Here is a 21,578-nt window from a genome sequence, read left to right as displayed (position 1 = left end):
CAGTGGCTGTCACTTCTTAAGCTTTTGTTCAAGAAAGGAAGAACAGCACCTGACCCTTGAGATTTGGGGTGGGAAGGAAGGGAAGGAGGGTTGTAAACAAAAGCAAATGCCCTCTGGTTCCCAGCCTGTCTCCACCCACCCCACACTGAAGCCCTAGGAGAGGGCCAGTAAGTCTATCTAGGAATGCCCAGCATGGACTCCATTTCCCAGAGTCACCCGGTGCTGTTATGCTCTTCCTGCTCTGAACGCCTGTGCGTGTGAATGTGGGAGAACTGCGCATGCGCATGCCTTTCCACGTCGCTCGGGGTTGGGAACAGAGGAAGTTCATTTACTGATCAGAGTGTGCCCTGAGAGGCCGCGCAGCTCCTTCTCCCACATTCACTGGGGAGTCTTGCTCTGCAAGTGCGATTGCAGGCAGTTTGGGAGCACACACCCCACACCTGCTGCCCGCTGCTTCTGTGCCTCTGCATCTGCCACCCCTGGGTCCCAAGTTCCAGCGACTTCTCCTGTCCCACACTCTCCGCTTTCCTCCCCGTGTGCCCCAAAGAAAGGGGACGTGCTCCGGAGATTTTCCACGGCAAGTATGGAGAACAGGAAGGGGCATCTATGCGTGTGTGGGAGAGGGGTGGGTGCGATGGCGGGTGGCGGCTCCCAGATGTCGATCACTTGCTTCTCAGTAATCCTGGGAGCTTCTCCTGCTGAGTCAAGGCTGGAACGCAGGTGTTGTGTCTCCCACCGCCGCTTCCCAGTCTCCCAACGCTCAGCCAGTCCCACAGGCTGCCTCGCTCAAATTCTCCTTAAAGTACACTGGACGAGGAATGGCCCAAGCTGGGTAGTTGAGAGCATGGGAGAAGGAAGGAGTCCATTCCCTATATTTAAATAAGCCCAGTTCTCACTTTGGGTGGGTCAAAGAATGCCTTCTGGCTGGGCCTCCAGCTAAATCCCCTTGGTGGTTCTAGCTGGGCAGGGCTTGGTGGCCCTCAGCCAGAGCCCGAGGCAGTGGAGAGGTGGGGATGGAAGATCAGAGTAGGATCATGGCTCATGGCCCATGCTGGACCCCCAGGACACATTTGATAGCTGGGGCGCTATGTGTTTGGATGTATTTTCCAGCAGCACGTGAAGCTTGTGCAGTAGCTTTGTGGATTGATCTCTCTTCCGTGTATAATTAGCAGACTCTTTCAATCTGGAGCTTGAGGCCATGGAAACATAGTTGATGATTTATTTTCCTGCTTTTCGATTTCTGTCTTCAACCCTTCTTTCTTCTCATGTCATTAGGGATGTCAACTGTTATTACCTGCAGCTAATCCCTTTGCAAAGTGAGAAGTGAACTGAAATTAATTCAAGTCTACCGCATGAGTCAATAATGAGCCACTTTAATATGGATTTTCATAAAGTGCAGAGCTATGAAAACATAAATACAGAAAAGTAACAATTTTTCTCTTCCCTCACTCAACTCTCCGCCAAGCTGATTATCTTACAGTGCATACGGTTTTAATTAAGAGGACCAGTTACTTTTCTTTTTAAAGAATTTATTTATTTATTTGAAAGGCAGAGTTACAGAGAGGCAAAGACAGAGAAAGAGAGGTCTCCCATCTGCTGGTTCACTCCCCAGATGGTCACAATGGCCAGAACTGCATGGATCTGAAGTCAGGAGCTTCTTCCAGGTCTCCCACACGGGTACAGGGGACCAAGCACTTGGGCCATCTTCCACTGCTTTCCCAGGCCATAGCAGAGAGCCGGATCAGAAGTGGTGCAGCCAGGTCTCAAACTGGCACCCATATGGTTTTACCTGATTGGCCACAGCACCAGCTTCATGTTACTTTTTTTATTCTGGGTTCTGTGTTTAACCCCATGACATTTTCAACATGGGAGGATATTAGTGATAGATTTTCATAATGACTGTGGTCTGTGGAAGCCTTTGTACAGGGTATTAGTGTGAGGAGGGGTAAGAAAGAAAGAAAATATGCCCCTCTCCCCCCCAGAGATGCCCACACAGTAGGGTAAATGATGTGGCTTTGGGCTAGCACTGTGGCATAGTAGGTTAATCCTCTGCCTGTGGAGCCAGCATCCCAAATGGGCACTGGTTTGAGTCCCAAGCTGCTCCTCCTCTGATCCAGCTTTCTGCTATGGCCTGGGAAGGCAATAGAAGATGACCCATGTGCTTAGCCTCTGCACCCATGTGGGAGACCCAGAAGAAGCTCCTGGCTCCTGGCTTTGGATCAGTGCAGCTCTTGCCATTTGGCCATCTGGGAACTGAACCAGCAGAAGGAAGGCCTTGCTCTCTATCTCTCTCACTATCTGTAACTCTACCTCTCAAATAAATAAATAAAACATCTTTTTAAAAAAGAGAGATGTGGCCTTGAAAACTATTGCTGTAGACTTTCAGTATAATGAAGTTTTCACTGGGCTAACTGTTAGATTCTGTTAGAGTCCTGTTGTCACCAGATTACTAATCTGTGAAACTCATTTAGCATAGTAAGGTTACCTAGGAAGTAAAAATAGAAAGGGAATCCTGGATAGAGGTTGTTAGCGTAATAGCATTCTTCCTGTCAAACCCAGTGTGTTTTTGGCCTTTTCTCCCATGCACACTCTATCACAGTGCTTGTGAGTGGACAAGCAGTTATGTGTTTCTGCTGAAAAGAGTTGCTTCACACCCATGAAACAACTATAAGACCACTTTCTCAGCAACTATGTTGTGTGTACATTAATACGAACTTGAAAACAACCAAGAACAGGATTCCTAGACTACTCAGGCTAACTGACTGTTCTTGGTACATCATTCCCTGCTCTGCTATAAGTTTCTGGCAAGTTCTTTAAAATTTTTAGGGGAGACATGTTTCACATGAGAGACATAATCTGGTAATGTAGCAGTGATGTCTTTAAGAAAAGGTGCCATGTGAGGAAGCAGTCTGATGGTGTCCATTCATCTTCCCATCAATAACTCACTGATGTCTACCACAGGATTGCAGAAGGCAATCCTCCTTCTGAATCGCATCAAGCCAGGAGGATTCATCTACAGTTCATCTGAGCTTTCTTTGTGTGAAGGAATAACCAAAATACTACATTGTATAGGGTTTTTTTTTTTTTTTTTTTTTTTTAAGATTCACTTTATTTACTTGATAGGCAGATTTACAGAGAGATGGAAAGACAGAGAGAGGTCTTCCATCCGTTGGTTCACTCCTCAAATGGCCACAATGGCTTGAGCTTGGCCAGGTGAACCCAGGAGCTAGGAGCTTCTTCTGGTTATCACACTTGATTGCAGGGGCCCAAACACATGGGCCGTCATCCTCTGCTTTCCCAGGTGAATTAGTATGGAACTAGATTGGAAATGGAGCAGCCAGGTCTTGAACCAGTGCCCATGTGCAGTGATGGCCTTGCAAGTGGCTGCTTAACCAGCCCCATGTGCATTTTTTCAAAGTGGGGGGAGGGGTTAAAGTTTTTATAATATGATTCTCAATATAAAGATAATAATTTGGGGCCGGCGCCGTGGCTCAACAGGCTAATCCTCCGCCTTGCGGCGCCGGCACACTGGGTTCTAGTCCCGGTCGGGGCACCGATCCTGTCCCGGTTGCCCCTCTTCCAGGCCAGCTCTCTGCTGTGGCCAGGGAGTGCAGTGGAGGATGGCCCAAGTGTTTGGGCTCTGCACCGCATGGGAGACCAGGATAAGCACCTGGCTCCTGCCATCGGAACAGCGCGGTGCGCCGGCCGCAGCGCGCTACCGCGGCGGCCATTGGAGGGTGAACCAACGGCAAAAGGAAGACCTTTCTCTCTGTCTCTCTCTCTCACTGTCCACTCTGCCTGTCAAAAAAAAAAAAAAAAATGTAGTTACTTATTTGAAAGTCAGAGTTACACAGAGATAGAAGGAGTGGCAGAGAGAGAAATAGGTCTTCCATATGCGGGTTCACTCCCCAGTTGGCCATAAGGGCAGGAGCTGCCCTGCTCAAAAGTCAGGAGCCAGGAGCTTCCTCCAGGTCTTCCCATGAGGGTGCAGGGGTCCAAGAATTTGTGCCATCTGCTTTCCCAGGCCACAGCAGAGAGTGGGATTAGAAGTGGAGCCAGGAATTGAACCAATGCCCTTATAGGATGCTGGCACTGCAGGTGGTGGCTTTACGCTTTACACCACAATGCCAGCCTCAAGATCTGACCTTAACCTGATGGTTCCTGCCTGATGGGCACGGCATCGACAAATGATGTAGGTGAGCACCTAAAACTTTTGTCACATTGTTTTTAATTATCTATGTCCTTGTCATCCATCCACCAGGACTGAAATCACCTTTAGGGTAAGCATGGTGTTCACATTATTCATGTTGCATCAATTATACCCAGGAGAGTACCAGGCATAATGCACATAAGTCATGCTGTCTCCATTCATCCTCTGCTCCTCATTCCCACAGTGCTAGGGGCTCTTGCTCTTCTCCTCCTCCTCCACTCTTCCCTCTGCACAGCTACCACCACCATGAGACCCACACACCATGCTCCTCTACTCCCTCTGACCATATATGCTCTCCAGTTCCAGTGGATCCAAACAGAATGACATATCAGGTGTGGAGGTTTAGTTGTACTCATGAAGCAAAGCTACAGTGCTCCACTATCACTAAGTGAATTGTGGATGTTGGACTTGAAAACTCTGATTGTTGTGATCAGTTCTATGGTCCTAGAACAACTGAGAGCATGGCAGAAATTAAGGAGATTCCTGCCTGCATATTACATTCAGTTAGGAGCCAAAGAGTTTTGCAGCATTGTTGTTGGACCCCTTTCCATTTATTCACTACTCAAACCTATTGCTTTCTTTTCTGCTTTGTGTCCATCCACTCATATCAGAGTAGCCAAGACAGAGTGAGTTTTTTATGAGTCATGATGGTGAGCCAGTGGCTAGACCCCTAACTTGGACTTTATAATGTACATTTGGTTATTCTAGGAAATTGTTTTTTTTAAGGATTTATTTATTTATTTGAAATAATTACACACAGAGAGAAGGAGAGGCAGAAAGAGAGAGAAAAGTTGGTTCATTCCCCAATTGGCTGCAATGGCTGGAGTTGCACTGATCCAAAGCCAGGAGTCAGGAGCCTCTTCCAGGTCTCCCATGTGGGTGCAGGGTCCCAAGGCCTTGGGTCATCTTCTACTGCTTTCCCAGCCATAGAAGAGAGCTGGATCAGAAGTGGAGCATCTGAGCCTTGAACTGGTGACCATATGGGATGCTGGCATTGCAGGTGGTGGCTTTACCCACTATGCCTTAGTGCCTGCTCCTTGGGAAAATTTTTTTTTCGCTTCTTTCCTGCTTAATTGTGCTTTGGTTACCTACGGTTGGTGAATACATGAATTGTGAATTAGCAAAGTATTACAAATTTAGCTTTGAATTATATGATTTTGTGGGTTTTTAATTTAACTTTTTAAATAAATATTGACAATTACTATTCTTTTTAAAAATTTATTTATTTATTTGGAAGTCAGAGAGAGGAGAGGCAGAGAAAGAGACCTCTTCCCTCTGATGATTCACTCTCCAGATGGCCGCAACGGCCAGGGCTGTGCTGATCTGAAGCCAGGAGCCAGGAGCTTCCTCTGGGTCTCCCACATGGGTGCAGGGGCCCATCGACTTGGCCTATCCTATACTGCTTTCCCAGGTCATAGCAAAGATATGGATTGGAAGTGGAGCAGCTGGGTATTGAACCAGTGCCTATATGAGATGCTGGCACTTCAGGCCAGGGCATTAAACCACTGTACCATAGCACTGGCCCCTGAATTTAACTTTTTTATTTAGATTGTTCTTATAGACACTGATTATGTCTTCTAGTTTCTAAGTAACTGCCTCAAAACGAGGACCATTGTATATTGTAGCAGTTAAAAATATCTGGCTTGATGATCAACATAAGGCTCATAGATAGTAGCTACCCATGAGATTGTGTCCTGGATTTAGGGGAAGTTTACAAGTCGGTTGGAGGTAGTCTTTTATTACTGATGAACAATAATGTACTAAGAACTCCTTGCCTATTAAATAATAAAATCCAAATGAAGATTTACTCATGAGTTCCCTCCTGCCTTCATCTACCATTGAAATCCTGTTGTTTCTGCCTTTTAGATCTCCCTGTAATCTGCTGCCTCTTCTTCATTCCCACTACCACCATACCTTGGTTCAGGTCCTACTAAATTATCTTTGATATACTTTTTTATTGACATCTCTGTTTTTTTTTCTCTTTTTTTTTACCATTGTGTCAAAAGCCTCTTAGGGCTGGCGCCGCGGCTCAACAGGCTAATCCTCTGCCTTGCGGCACTGGTACACTGGGTTCTAGTCTCGGTTGGGGCGCCGGATTCTATCTTGGTTGCCCCTCTTCCAGGCCAGCTCTCTGCTATGGCCCGGGAAGGCAGTGGAGGATGGCCCAAGTGCTTGGGCCCTGCACCCGCATGGGAGACCAGGAGAAGCACCTAGCTCCTGCCTTCGGATTGGCGCGATGCGCCAGCTGCAGCGGCCATTGGAGGGTGAACCAACGGCAAAAAGGAAGACCTTTCCCTCTGTCTCTCTCTCTCTCACTATCCACTCTGCCTGTCAAAAAAAAAAAAAAAAAAAAAAGCCTCTTAGTTCATCTCAGCCTTTTTCTGATTGCTCAGGATCTCTTACTCCAATATCTAGGAAAATCATGTGGCTGGTAGTTCTTTCAACACACCACACAAAAGAATGCTCAGTAAATGTTTACTAAATAATGAAAGGAATGCCTTACAAAGGTAGGGTGAACATTTAACCTGCTTGGCCCTGGATGGTTTCTGTTATACATTTCAACCCTGTGTCTCTATTAATATGTCTCTTTTATTATCATATTTGGCTTCGGATCAGCGAGATGCGCCGGCCACAGTGGCCATTGGAGGGTGAACCAACAGCAAAAAGGAAGACCTTTCTCTCTGTCTGTCTCTCTCACTATCCACTCTGCCTGTCAAAAAAAAGAAAAAGATAATAATTTGGAATAGATGATGATTTTGGTTATATTTGAGTTTCATTGAATTTCTATATTTTTGAAGTTAATAAGTACTAATAGTTATGTTATGCTTGCTTGATAAACAAACTCTCTCCCATCCCTCATTTAAAATGCTTTTTTTTTTTTTTTTTTTTGACAGGCAGAGTGAGAGACAGAGAGAAAGGTCTTCCTTTTGCCATTGGTTCACCCTCCAATGGCCGCCGCGGTTGGCGCGCTGCGGCTGGCGCACCGCACTGATCCGATGGCAGGAGCCAGGTGCTTCTCCTGGTCTCCCATGGGGTGCAAGGCCCAAGCACTTGGGCCATCCTCCACTGCACTCCCTGGCCACAGCAGAGAGCTGGCCTGGAAGAGGGGCAACCGGGACAGAATCTGGTGCCCCGAAGATAGATTTAGTTTGGGGACTGGCACTGTGGTGTGCCAGGTGAGGCCACCACCTGCAGTGCTGGCATCCCATATGGGTGCTGGTTTGAGATCGAGCTTTCTGCTGTAGCCTGGGAAAGCAGTGGAAGATGGCCCAAGTTTTTGGATTCTGCTCCTGCATAGGAGACCTGACAGAAGCTTCTGGCCCCTGTCTTTGGATAGATCCAACTCTGGCCATTGCAGCCATTTGGGGAGTGAATCAGTGCATGAAAGACCTCTCTCTGTGCCTCTGCCTTTCTGTAACTCTGCCTTTTAAATAAATAAATTTTTACATGCTCCACCATGGCTCTGGCCCCAAGACTTAACAGGCTTTTTGGGTGCTTACCCTGGGGTTCACTTTGAGCACTAAGTACAGTTATTCTGTGTGACTGCATATTCCATGTTCCTTCTATGGAAAAGCTTTTCTCAGGTTCTGAGTGCCTGGTTGGGCTACATCTGCCCATAGTGGAAACTAAACCTCCATTTGGCACTTGTAGAGAGAGAGTGCTGAGTCCTGCAGTCTTCTGAATGAATTTAATCTGAAAATGTGTTTTGAAACATTTGGTCTATAGGTAGGCAGGGCAGTTTTCCTGGATCCCTGTGAGAATTGATGAACTGATAGTGTTTTTCTACCTCAGATTATATTCTGAAATTTACTTCATTTTATTTTCTTAAAATAGCAATATTTGAAATTTGCTCCCCCTTCTGAAATTTTTGTGCTTCTGTATTCCTTATAACCATAGATTTGTGTGGCCCTTTTCCTTCTCTTTATGATACTGCAAGAACAATGGGACATTGCAACTCTCTCCCCTGGCATCACACCTTCCTCAGTACTTCTCTTTGAATTAGACACTGGGTTAACTTGGCTGCACAAAAGACATATATCTAAACCCAGTGTACCTTTTGAATAAGAGACATCATAAAATCAATATGCCTTGTAAACCTCTCATCTCTTGTTTTGAAATATGTTGTGAATGTGTCTTTTATGTCAGTGTCTGTAAGCCAGAGACTTCCCACTTAAGGCAGAAGGCTGCTGAGGAACAGCACAACTAACTGTAGCCTTGCTCTGTTATTTTACTGTGGCTCCTCTCTCACCCTTTCCCTTTATTTTATTAAGATTTTAAAATTTTATTTTAAAGGCAGAGTTACAGAGAAAGAGGCAGAGACAGAAGGATGGGGATCTTGCATCTGCTGGTTCACTCAAGAGACTGCAACGAATAATGCTGGCCCAGCTTGGAAGTCCAACCAAGTGTCCCATGTTGGTGCAAGGACCCAAGACATCTGTTTCTACTTCCCCAGTTGCATTAGCAGGGAGTTGGATCAGAAGTGGAGCAGCTGTGACTCAAACTGGCACTCATGGGGCTGACATTGTGGCACAATAGGGAAAGCCACCATCTGCAATGCCAGCTTCCCAGATGAGCAGCAGTTCATGTCCCAGTTGCTCCACTTCTAATCTAGCTCCCTGCTAATGGCCCGAGAAAAGCAACAGAGGATGACTCAAGTGTTTGGGCCATTGTAACCCATGTGGGAGACCCAGATGGAGTGCCTGGCTCTTGGTTTCTATGTGGTTCAGTCCCGGCCATTGCAGCCATCTCAGATGGGAGATCTCTCTTTTTTAGAATTTATTTATTTATTTGCAAGGCAGAGATAGATAAAGGGAGAGAATGAGTAAGATTTTCCATATGCTGGTCTACTCTCTGGATGGCTGCAATGTCCAGGACTGGGCCAGGCCCAAGTCAGGCACCAAGAGCTTCATCCAGGTCTCCCACATGGGTGGCAGGGACCCAAGTATTGGACTATCTTCTTCTTTTCCAAGGCCACTAGCAGAGAGCTGGATCAGAAGTGGAGCAGCCAGGACATGAACTGGTGCCTCTATGAGATGCCAGCATTGCAGGCAGCAGCTTTATGCTAATCCACAAAGCCACACCATCTGACTCTCCTCTCCATACCTCTGATTTTTTAAAGATTTTATTTTATTTAATTGACAGAGTTACTGATAGAGAGAGACAGATAGAGAGGTCTTCAATCTGCTGGTTCACTTCCCAAATGGCCACAGTGGCCAGATATGAGCTGATATGAAGTCAGGAGCCAGTAGCTTCTTTTGGGTCTCCCATGTGGATACAAGGGACTAAGGGACCAAGGACTTGGGCCATACTGTGCCACTTTCCCAAGCACATTAGCAGGGAGCTGGATTGGAAGTGGAGCAGCCAAGACCTAAACCAGGGACCTTATGGGATGCAGGCCAGGGCCTGAACCAGCTGTGCCACAGCACCAGCCCCAAAAACTGACTTTCAAATAAATAAATAATCTTTAAAGGATGGACACACATTGGATCCCAGCATTTTATTTGATGGTGGCTTAATTGACTTTGCCACAAAACCAGGCCCACCCTTTTCCTTCTGATGACTTGTGTGTCAAGATCTTGGTAATATCTGCTGAACAAATGTTGGTATTATGTTAGACTCTTCTGTTTTGTTTTGATTCTCATTTGTTGAGTTTATTTTGGCTGCCACTTTTGGGTAGCAAGCTGTGATGTCATCACTGGCTAAAGCTGCTGTGTGTTAGGCTGGCACTGATTCTACCTTTCCATTTCTTCAAATAGAAGTGGAATATGAAATCCTCTCAAAACTAACATGTTGACTAAGTAACAGGAAATCAAGCTTCCTTTCTTCTCACCTAACAGACCCAACAGGTCTCTGTGTTTCTCATTTTAGCCCTAACCTATATCAGATTCCTAGAGCAGAAGGAAGCTTATTTTTCAAGGCAGAATTCATAGATGTGGCTGTCCATTCACCTCTGAGAATTAAAACCATCACTCTGCTTTTTGACTGGTTCTCAGTCTGTGGTGGTGCCATCTCTCACAGGAAGACTGATTCCTCACAGAAGAATACACCTAGGTGGAGAAAACTTTATGGAGTGGGTTTTCCAAAGTGAAATGGCATTCTGGCCTGGACATCCTTGAGATCATGACCAGCAGAGTGGGGAAATTCTTAGCTGTGTCCATTCACATCCTTTCCTTTTGTGTTCAATGTATTCCTCCCTTACATAGTGCTCCATGCTCTCCTTCTGTTGCACAGCACAAGGAGTGTCTGTGATTGAGGCTGTTTGTGCACCACTGCAGTATCTGGAGTTGCCTGTGTCTCCATCTCTAACCAGAAACTCAGATGCAGAGTGAGGAGGGGACTGTCACCTGCCACACAGGGTTTGGACTTTACTTTTCATCAGTGCAGGAGCAGCCTTAAACAGAGCTGTACTGGGTAGTAGTATTTATTTTGATTTGAGTGCTTGGGTAGCAAAAGAAATACATATTTTTTTCTTATCGAATGGATTGAGGAAGCACTGCATAGAGTCAGCAGCAACTTTCTTGGCTCCTGTTACATGTCAAGATGAGTCAGAATATTTAGGGCCATTTGTTAAATTTTTAAAAAAATTAATAATATTTATCTATTTGAAAGACAGAGTTAGAAAGAGAGAAAGAGAGATATAAATCATTTATCCACTGCTTCACACCCCTAATGGCCACAGCAGCTGGGGTTGGAAGTGGTGGATTAAAGTCAGGAGCCCATATCTTCTTCCACATTTCCCATGTGGGAGTAGGAGCATAGGAACCATCCTTTGTAGCTTTCCTAGGCACATGAAAGAGCTGGATCAGAAGTAGAGCAGGTAGGACATGAACTCATGCACCATATGGAATACCAGCATCACAGGCAACAGCTTTCCCAATATGCTCTACTGTCTGGTTTTTTTTTTTATGATTTTTATTTATTATTATTTTTATTTATTTTATTTTACTTTATTTGAATTAGAGAGATGCAGAGGCAGAGAGAGAGGGAGAAAGGTTTTCCATCTTTTGGTTTACTCCCCAGACGGCTGCAATGGCTGGAGCTACCCTGAAATGAAGCCAAGAGCTGAGAGCCTCTTCCAGTTATCCCACATGGGTGGAGGGGCCCAAGGACTTGGGTCATCCTCTACTGCTTCCCCAGACCTTAGATGAGAGCTGGATCAGAAATGGAGCAGCTGAGACTCAAAGCAGCTCCCATAAGGGATGTCGGCAATGCAGGCAGCAGCTTTCCCTGCTGGGACACAGTACCAGCCCCTCTATTGTCTGTTTTATGGAAATATGTATTTAAGGGATATTAGAAGATCATTCAGGCCCTTCCTACAAAACATTTTGAAATTATGACTGACAGTCTACAAGACTGTTTCCAAAGGGCGAGAGCTGCAGGGACAGAGAGGCAGTGATATTGAAAGGGTATGAGAGGCTGACACCGTGGCTTAACAGGCTAATCCTCCGCCTTGCGGCACTGGCACACCGGGTTCTAGTCCCGGTTGGGGTGCCAGATTCTGTCCCGGTTGCCCCTCTTCCAGGCCAGCTCTCTGCTATGGCCCGGGAAGGCAGTGGAGGATGGCCCAAGTCCTTGGGCCCTGCACCTGCATTGGAGACCAGGAGAAGCACCTGGCTCCTGGCTTCGGATCAGCGCGATGAGCCAGCCGCAGTGGCCATTGGAGGGTGAACCAACGGCAAAAAGGAAGACCTTTCTCTCTGTCTCTCTCTCTCACTATCCACTCTGCCTGTCAATAAATAAATAAATAAAATAAATAAATAAAAAGAAAGAGTATGAGGAACAAGGGAAGATGGGAAGGCTGGAAGAAATCTTGAAAAGTATTCCAAAGGATAAAGCAATAGGACACATGTCATTTGTGCAGATTGCCAAAATTAACCATTTCTATTTTAGGGTTTTCCTTTTTTTTTAATTAGAGATAATCTCTAACATAATTTGTGATATACTTGACTCACTTTTCAGTTTTCTTCTTACAGATAAGATGTGCTTCTAAGATGTAGAGGGGCTGGTACTGTAGCACTGGCACCCCATATGGGCACCAGTTCTAGTCCCAGCTGCTGCTCTTCTGATCTGGCTCTCAGCTATGGCCTGGGAAAACAGTAGAAGATGGCTCAAGTGCTTAGGCCCCTGCACCCAAGTGGGGACAGAGAAGAAGCTCCTGGCTCCTGGCTTCAGATCAGTGTAGCTCCATCTGTTATAGCCATTTGGGGAGTGAACCAGCAGATGGAACACCTTTATCTCTGTCTCTTCCTATTTCCTAATTTGACCTCTCAAATAAGTAAAATCTTAAAAAATAAGATGTAGAGAAGTACTGTAAATAAATACAATAGTACACTCCTAAATATGCAGTTAGCATTAAATTTTTGTTGAGAAAGGGATGAGCTTGGCTATATGTGTCTTACTTAGAGCAGAATTTTTGTGACTGGATTTGAGATAATTAAAAATTAGTTTTATAATTGAAACATTGACCATTTTTACTGCTGCAGCTCCCCCTCACACTCTGTATCCCTATGCAGATAGTTCACATGAGGGTACAACAGGAAGAGGCCTGCATATCTGGAGTAATGCAAATATACCCTTTGCTTAAACCAGGGGATTGATCAACTGGAGTTCTTTATGATTCAGTTTGCATTTTTCTGTAGAGTGAAATATAGTGATTTGGGTAAAGTATCTTGTCTTCTAGTAGATGATTCCAATTGTCTTTCTTTTCCATCTACCTGACATCACAGGTGATTCCCAAGACAGGTATTGGGCTCTATGGAAAAAAAAAAAAGCAACCCCTTCAGAGTTGATGTATTTCTCCTGGAAAATTGGAGAAATATTTTGTAAGAAGCAGTTCATGGAGGATGTATACTTCCCTAGAAATGAGGCAGAAGTGATTCCCTTTATTTGCCCCTCCCTGAGCTAGGTCCTGAGGTTCATTGATCAGGACAAGAATGCTAATATTTATAGGCTAATTATGAATGATCCATGTTTGTCTTACACATGAGATGTTTACAGATTTGTTTCTCAAGGCCTTTAAGATAAAATAAGAAAATTTTGCAACTAAAGAGAAGGTTGGCATTGCCTGTTGCCTTGGTCTAGGATCTGTGCATTTATTACCCACTTATTTGTCTGACTCCTATTGTGAGCATCTCCTAGTGGTTCTTTTTTGGCCATTCCTCTGTCCAGATTCCTTAATGGGTGACAATCTTTGACCAGACTTCCAGTCTGATAACTCAGCCCAAATTGGAGTTGACTAGTTTGTGTATGCACTGCAGGACTAAGGTGGTCCAAAGCTGCCAATGACCAATGACTGGGCTGCCTTTATGCTTGCTCAAGAGATAAGACTCTGAGCACAGGTCCCAAGTGGCTTTGCTTGGTCCTCTTCCCTTGATCTCCCTGGTGACCAGGCTGATTCTCAGATAGGCAGGGAACTTGTTGGCTCACAGAAGTCTCTGGATTTCTGTTTTGTCCTCATCTGCAAAATATTTGAAAGATTTCTCTTGGATCTCAAAAGTCCCGAGTAGGGAGTTTCATTTTGTATTGAGATGTGTCTTTATAAAGAAAAGTGTCACTGAAGACTGTGTATCATCCTCAGAATCAACTGAACTCAGCCAGGCCTGGATAGAGTTCTGGGATCCTGGCTTCAGGCTGAACATTGCCTGCTGTTGTGAACATTTGGGTGTGTACCAGAAAATGTAAGAAATCTCTCTCCTTCTCCATCTCAAAAAAAATGAAAAACAGGGCCGGGGCCATGGCTTAACAGGCTAATCCTCTGCCTTGCGGCACCGGCACACCGGGTTCTAGTCCCGGTTGGGGCTCCGGATTCTATCCCGGTTGCCCCTCTTCCAGGCCAACTCTCTGCTATGGCCCGGGAAGGCAGTGGAGGATGGCTCAAGTCCTTGGGCCCTGCACCCGCACCCGCATGGGAGACCAGGAGAAGCACCTGGTTCCTGGCTTCGGATCAGCATGATGAGCCAGCCGCAGCGGCCATTGGAGGGTGAACCAACGGCAAAAAGGAAGACCTTTCTCTCTGTCTTTCTCTCTCACTATCCACTCTGCCTGTCCAAAAAAAAAAAAAAAAAAAAAAAAAGAAAAGAAAATGAAAAACAGATAAAAATTGGGAAAAAATGTGTTTTGCCTTGTGTCCTAAGGAAAAAGTAATTGCTGTTGTTATAGGTAGAACTCATTTGTACACTTCACAAATACTCATAGATCTTAGGTTAAAGGCTTGGTGATCACTGCTGGCTGGGCGGCCTACTGAGCTCCCATTCTGTAATGCATCCCCTTCCATCATCTGCAGTTCACTTTGGGTGCTCATAAAACACCAAACTGCCTCCTGACTTTGCATCCCTGTGTTCTTTATACATAGCTTGGCCATAACCTCATTTTCTTTAGCAGCATGCTAATTTTTATGAGTATTTCACAGGCAAAGAATAATGGAGACATTGATTTTCTCTGAACTTTTGCCCTAAGTGGTTTATTTTATGCAATTTATTCTGGGTGATGTGTCGAACTTTGCTGGATTAGAAGTTGTGGTGCAGAAGTTGAAATTAGAGAAATAGGGTTATCACTGCCACTTCCACTGTGCCCCACCCTGCAACCTATACCTGCCCTTGGATTCTGTTTCTATAGAGTGTTGGAATGATGCAGTAGTGATGCAATAAAGGAATACATTTTCAATGGTCAAACACTTTTCCTTTTTTTTTTGACAGGCAGAGTGGATAGTGAGAGAGAGAGACAGAGAGAAAGGTCTTCCTTTTTGCCATTGGTTCACCCTCCAATGGCTGCTGCAGCCGGCGCATCACGCTGATCCGAAGCCAGGAGCCAGGTGCTTCTCCTGGTCTCCCATGCGGGTGCAGGGCCCAAGGACTTGGGCCATCCTCCACTGCCTTCCCAGGCCATAGCAGAGAGCTGGTCTGGAAGAGGGGCAACTGGGAGAGAATCTGGTGCCCCAACTGGGACTAGAACCCGGTGTGCCGGTGCCGCAAGGCAGAGGATTAGCCTGTTAAGCCACAGCGCCGGCCCATTTTTACTTTTATTTATGCAAAAAGAACAGATTGCATAAGAATGTAATTCCAGATGAACATAACCATACTTCTCTATTTCCTCCTCCTTTTTTCCTCTTTTTGAGGATTTAATAAGCTGGCTTTTTTCCCTAGCCTAGTCTTTTCCCCTTCACCTCCAGCCTTCCTGTCCATTTGTTCCTACTTTACAATCTGGTACTTTAAGCTTTTCCCCCCTTCTTTCATGCATGTTTTGCCTACTCCTACCTCAATTCCAAAAAAGGAAAAATGAATAAAAATCATGAGATATTGATTCAATGACAGGAATCCTATCCAGTTACCTCCTTTTTATTAACACTTTATTTATTGATTTACCTTTCTTGAAGAGGCAGCTGGAAGTTCTCTGAGGTCTGTCCTTAGAATGTGAGGAGAGCCAGAGCTATTGGATAGACTCTTTACAGTCCGTTTGTTTTACTGAGAGAGATGTTGTTCCACTTGCCTGTGGCAGAAAAAAAATGAGATTTCAATGATTTTTTTTCTGCATTACTAATTTTTATGATGAGTCTCTTCTTTATCAATGGATAGAGACCTGTCAAATTTACTATGAGCAAAAACTTTCACAGACACAACTGCTTCCAGAGGAGATGCATGCCTCTCCATTCCCACGTGGCCTTCCCCTGAGATCTCCAAGTGGCTTCTCTTGGTCTCCTGAAAGCAAAGAGAAGATTCCAACCACAGAAAAAGTTCACTATGACTGGTGTTGTTTCTTGGAAGTTCCTGTCCAAAAAGTAATCATTTAAGAACACCAGGGGCATTTTATTAGTTTCATAGGACTCTTCTTCCTGGCTTAGGTGGAGAGGAAAAATAACCAAAGTTGAAGCATGATTCTAGGCAAAGCACAAGTATTTATCTGCATAACAAAAATCTTCATATATTTTCTGCACAGTGTTAGTCTTACATGGGTTAGAAAAAAAATGGCATTTAATGTCTTAGAACTCTCTAATGTTAAAAAGTGCCAGAATTAAAAATTGCTATTATTTTATGCTCTTATAAAGCTGCAAAAGCATTAACATTGTGCATTTCTGGGTGATTTGAAAATTCTAAATTTGAAATCAATTGCGTTGACTGGCTTTGCAGAGTAGGAAGAAAATAATTGGTTTATTACTTATTTATAAAGAGAGACTATGAAAGAAGCTATTCATTGGTACCAATTGTCTATGATAAGCTTTAGTGTTTATGAAACTATGATTTATTTATTTATTTGTTTGTTTATTTATTTATATTTGACAGGTAGAGTTATAGACAGTGAGAGAGAGAGACAGAGAGAAAGGTTTTCCTTCCATTGGTTCACTCCCCAGATGCCTACAACAGCCAGAGCTGCACCCATCTAAAGCCAGGAGCCAGCTGCTTCTTCCTGGTCTCCCATGCGGGTGCAGGGGCCTAAGCACTTGGGCCATCTTCCACTGCTTTTCCAGGCCATGGCAGAGAACTGGACTGGAAGAGGGGCAACTGGGACTAGAACCAGCACCCATATGGGATGCCGGCCCCACAGGCAGAGGATTAACCTACTGCACTGCACCACCAGCCCCAAGTACATGAAGAATTTAGAACAGAAAATCTACCAACCTCATGGAGTTTATCTCCCTTTCAAAACTTTTAATAACCTTTGGGATGGAGAATGCTAATTTAAGGTACTGTAATTAAGTTCACATAAAGAAAAGATGTTTTAGGATGTTTTACTTCATTATTTAAGTTAGATACTGTTAGGAAATTCTAGATTATTTTGTGGATAAATTGTAATTTCTTTTCATAAGTTTATTTGAGTAGAAACACAAGCTTTTATAATCAATTATTTATGTTTAGCACATATGCTGAAGTATGTTTTGTATTAAAATAACAGCATTTTATTAAGTTTAGATACATCTTATTCAATACAAGCCTAGACTTTTTTTTAAAAGTTTTATTTAAAAAGAATCTTTCTATTTTTTAACACAGCAAATTCAGGTGACACAGTATGTCCATATTTTCCCACAAAATTCATAAACTTAACAACTGAGAATCTTAAGTCTTATAAATCTTCTGAATCATTCATAGTTATTCCATAGAATGGAACGTATTCCTCAGCAGCTGAGAAGAATCTTAACTTAAAAGCTTCAAGTCTTCAGGCATCTCTACAGATCTCTATTTTTCATTCTCTAAGACATGCAGTCAGACTGCTGATGCAGCAAATACCAATTCACCTTAAGCTTCAATGTATAAAAGAAAGTATTTGGGAAACCAACATTATTAATATTAAGTCTGAAAGCATTTCTACTTCTTGACTGAATGACTTTTCCTTCTCTCAACTTTAAACTCTAATGAATAAAATTTTGTTTTGAACATAATTTTTTCAGGTTAATCTAGCACTTTAGGTCATTTGTATTTGTTTTATAAGCCTTAAGGAAAACAAAAAGATAATCTCTAATCTAGACAATTCTGGAATCTTTTATTAAATTTAGAATTTTACTGCAAAGTAATATGATCTGTTTGTCCAAATATTATGGCTTTTAAAAAATTCTCTTCATGTATGTAAATTAATAAAGCTTATTTCCAATATATATTTTCTGTGTTTTCATTTGCTGAAGCAGGGTTCAAAGGGTGTTTTTAGGATCTTGGCAACATCAGCCCTATGTACCCATAAATTATTGGAGCCATTAAATGGACAATAAAAACTGGTTGAGGCTACTGATGAATGCTACAAAAAGAATCTGATACACACAGATTTTACTGTCATATTCAACTCAACTGAAGTCTTAAAACTGTACTCTTGATAAGCTAAAGGCAGAGTAATGAAGTTAGTTCTTTATGCCAGATACATGAATCTGTTGTACAAAGGCTTCATTCTCTGTTAGTCATCAGTAACTTGAGGGCTTTCTGTAGATTCTGAATGGCAGTGCTTACATCTTCATATTGCAAAGCACTGCCAGCATATTTGCAGTATTTCTGAGCTCTCACAAAGTCCTCAGGGGTGAGGTGGGTATCACCTTGGGAAACCATACTGAAAAGTGCAGGATCAATGGCTGGAATAGTCTATGGAGTAGGATGGATAGTATTCCTTGGTACACCCATGCTATGAGGCACTTTTGCCGGTGTATTGTCTGGGGCATGTGCACAAAGAGGACTCTGTATTCAACTATAGTTGTCTGATGGCATGCTGCCTGGGTGAAATGCTGAAGATGATGGCTGAGGTGTGCTGAGTGGGCAGAGATGCATCTTCATTTTATTTTCTTCACCATCAGTATCTTCCTCAATTGCAATTGGGCCTGCTTGAGGAGTCTCCTCATTGTTTAAGCAATTATGGATATATGTTGCCTTCCACCTTGCATACTTGTGTGTTTCACATTTTCATCAGTGTTATGTCAAACACGGTTATGACATCTATTAAAAGACTTGCAGTATAGAAGAACTTGATCATGTTTTTTGTGAAATCGCCCAGCACAATGTTCATTGTCTACATATATAAACATTTTCAAATCATAATTCCCCAAATGGGTAGAACCAACTACTCCTTGAGTAATAGCTTCATTATCACCACCACTGTTTCTTTTTGTTGTTGTTGTGAAGGACCTGAGCCTGGATTAAGGCACAGCTATTTTAGACTAGGCCTCCATCTTGTAACTCAGACCTGACCAGACCCTGAGCCCTAAGGCAAAATCTCCTGAAAGAAGAAAAATAAACTCCACTTGTGATAAACTCCTCTAGCAGCAGCCAATCAGCAGATAACAGGGAAATACCTGCTATCCAGGTGTCTTTTCAGGCCATTAAGGTGATTAATAAGATCCCAAAACCCTGCAGTTTGGAACATACACCCTAGCAGCTTGAACCCTACACTTTAGCCAATCATTTTAAACAGCATCAACCCCAAAGCCATCCAACCACCTTTACTAGGTCTATTCTCACCACTGGATTTACTAATTAATTTTAAGAGATGTTCTTTAAATTCCTGCAGAATGAGATGATTTGCTGAATGGTGCTATAATGTATAGAATGTCTCTGAAAGCCCTATATAAACCCCACAAAGGAAATGGGATGGGTCCTCATCAGATGACTGCTGTGACGGAGGAGTGGACCCTAGATCGAGCTAGAACAATGAATCTCTTTGCATTTGCATAATTGAAGTCTCTAATTGGGATAATTGAGTTCCATCCGAGTCCGGTCTAACAGTTGTTGTTAAGATTTATTTATTTATTTGAAAGGCAGAGTTACAGAAAGGCAGAGAGACAGAAAGAGAATCAGCCTCTGCCATCCGCTAGCTCACTCCCCAAATGGCCACAATGGCTGGAGCTGTGCTGATCTGAAGGCAGGAGCCAGGAGACTCTTCCAGGTCTCACACATGTGTGCCAGGGCCCAAGGTCTTGGGCCATCTTCTGCTTTCCCAGGCCAGAGAAGAGAGCTAAGTCAAAAGTGGAGCAGTTGGGACTTGAACTGGAGCACATATGGGATGCCAGCACTGTAGACCAGGGCTTTAATCTGCTGCACCACAGTACCAGCCCCCCCAACTATTTATTAAGAGCTCCTAACCTGTTAATTTTGATAAAAATTTATGACACTCAGTTTTATTATCAATCTTCATTCTAGTTTGCATGGCATATAAATGACCCCCTTGGTGAAATACATAATGATCAAACAACGGCTGCCAACAAACACCCCTCAGATTAATTCCTGAGCAACTATTCAGGATTAGGCCCACACAGGGTCCTACTTGTAATGCTCCTGAACCATCAGGTGATGCTGTATGTTCTTTTATTTTGAAAATTTTTTTATTTTTTTTTTTATTTTGACAGAGTTATAGACAGTGAGAGAGACAGAAAGTTCGTCCTTCTGAATGTTGTTGGAATTTTGATTGAGATCACATTGAATCTGTAAATTGCTTTTGAGGGGCTGGCACTGTGGAATAGTAGTTTGAGCTTCTGTCTGGAATTGGCATCTCATATGGATGCCAGTTTGGGTCCCAGTTGATCCTCTGATCCAGCTCTCTGCTCATGGCCTAGGAAGGCAGTGGAAGATGGCCCAGGTGCTTGGGCTCCTGTATCCACATAGGAGATGAGGAGGAAGCTCCTAGCTCCTGGGTTCAGATCATCCCAGCACCAGCCATTAAAGCTATTTGGAGAATTAACCAACAGTTAGAAGACATCACTTTTTGTCTCTCCGTCTCTCTGTCTATAACTTCCTCTCAAATAAGTAAATGATTGTAAAAGTAAAATTAAAAATAATTTTTTGGTAGAATGGGAATTTTGATGATATTAGTTCTTCCAATTATGAACATCAAAGATTTTTCTTTTTTCTGTGTTCTTTTTCTTTAATGTTTTGCAATCTTTCTTATAGAGATCTTTCATACCCTTGACTAAATTTATTCCAAGGTAATAAAAATTTTTATGGTTATTGTGAATAGCACTGATCTGATAAGTTATTTTTCAGCCATGGCATTTTTGTGTATATAATGGTTATTGATTTTTGTGTGTTGATTTTATATCTTACATTTTTACCAAACTCTCATGAGTTTCAATAATCTCTTGGTTGAGTCTTTTGGTTTCCCAATATATAGGATCATGTCATCTGCAAATAGGTTATTGGGCTTTTTGCCTTCTAATTTTTTTTTTTAATTTCTTTTGCTTGAATTATTGCCATGGCTAAAACTGTTAGTAGTGATGGAGAGCAACTTTGGTTTCAGATCTTAATGGAAATGCTTCCAAGATTTCCCATTCAATATGATGTTGGCTGAAGATTTGTCTTATATTGCCTTGATTGTGATAAGGAATGTTCCTTCTATACCCAACTTGCTTAAGGTTTTTATAATGAAAGCTTGTTTTTTATCAAATACTTTCTCTTCAGCTATTGAGATCATCATGTGGTTTTTATTCTTTAGTTTTCTAGTGTCACATATCACATTTATTGATTTGCATGTGCTGAACCATCCCTGCATACCAGGGGTACATTCCACTTGGTCCAGGTAAATTATCTTTATGATCTGTTGTTGGATTTTATTAGCTAGCATTTGGTTGAGAATTTTTGCATCTGTGCTTATCAGAGATATTGTTCTTTAATTCTCCTTCTCTGTTGTATCATTTTCTGGTTTAGAAAATAAGGTGACACTGGCCAAATAGAAGGACTTTGGGAATACTCTTCTCTTTCAATTGTTTTGAATAGCTTAAGAAGAATTGGAATTGGTTCTGTTTTGAAAGTCTGGTAGAATTTCGCAGTGAAGCTATCTGGTCTTGGGCTTTTCTTTGTTTGGAGAGTTTTTGTTACTGATTCAATCTCTGTCATGGGTTTTGCTTTGTTCAGGTTTTCTATATGTCTTCATGACTCAATTTTGTTTTCTAGCATGTGTCTTGATTTCTTCT

At 43.0% G+C, this 21,578-nt stretch overlaps 1 protein-coding gene and 1 pseudogene across 1 annotated transcript in view; one reads left to right on the top strand and one right to left on the bottom strand.

Moving 5' to 3' along the window:
* Positions 1-316: 316 nt before the first annotated feature.
* Positions 317-21,578, top strand: part of LOC133763577 (zinc finger protein 260-like) — a 52,062-nt gene continuing 30,800 nt past the window's right edge. The window contains exon 1 of the mRNA XM_062197379.1: positions 317-577. The gene's annotated coding sequence lies outside the window, so the exon portion shown is untranslated. The remainder of the gene's footprint in view (positions 578-21,578) is intronic.
* LOC133764884 (vacuolar protein sorting-associated protein VTA1 homolog) lies at positions 18,073-19,039 on the bottom strand (annotated as a pseudogene).

This window comes from Lepus europaeus, chromosome 7 (assembly GCF_033115175.1).
Source record: "Lepus europaeus isolate LE1 chromosome 7, mLepTim1.pri, whole genome shotgun sequence".
NCBI classification, from domain to species: domain Eukaryota; kingdom Metazoa; phylum Chordata; class Mammalia; order Lagomorpha; family Leporidae; genus Lepus; species Lepus europaeus.
The sequence above is the reverse complement of the archived record's forward strand: the minus strand, read 5'-3'. Positions and strand labels throughout refer to the sequence as shown.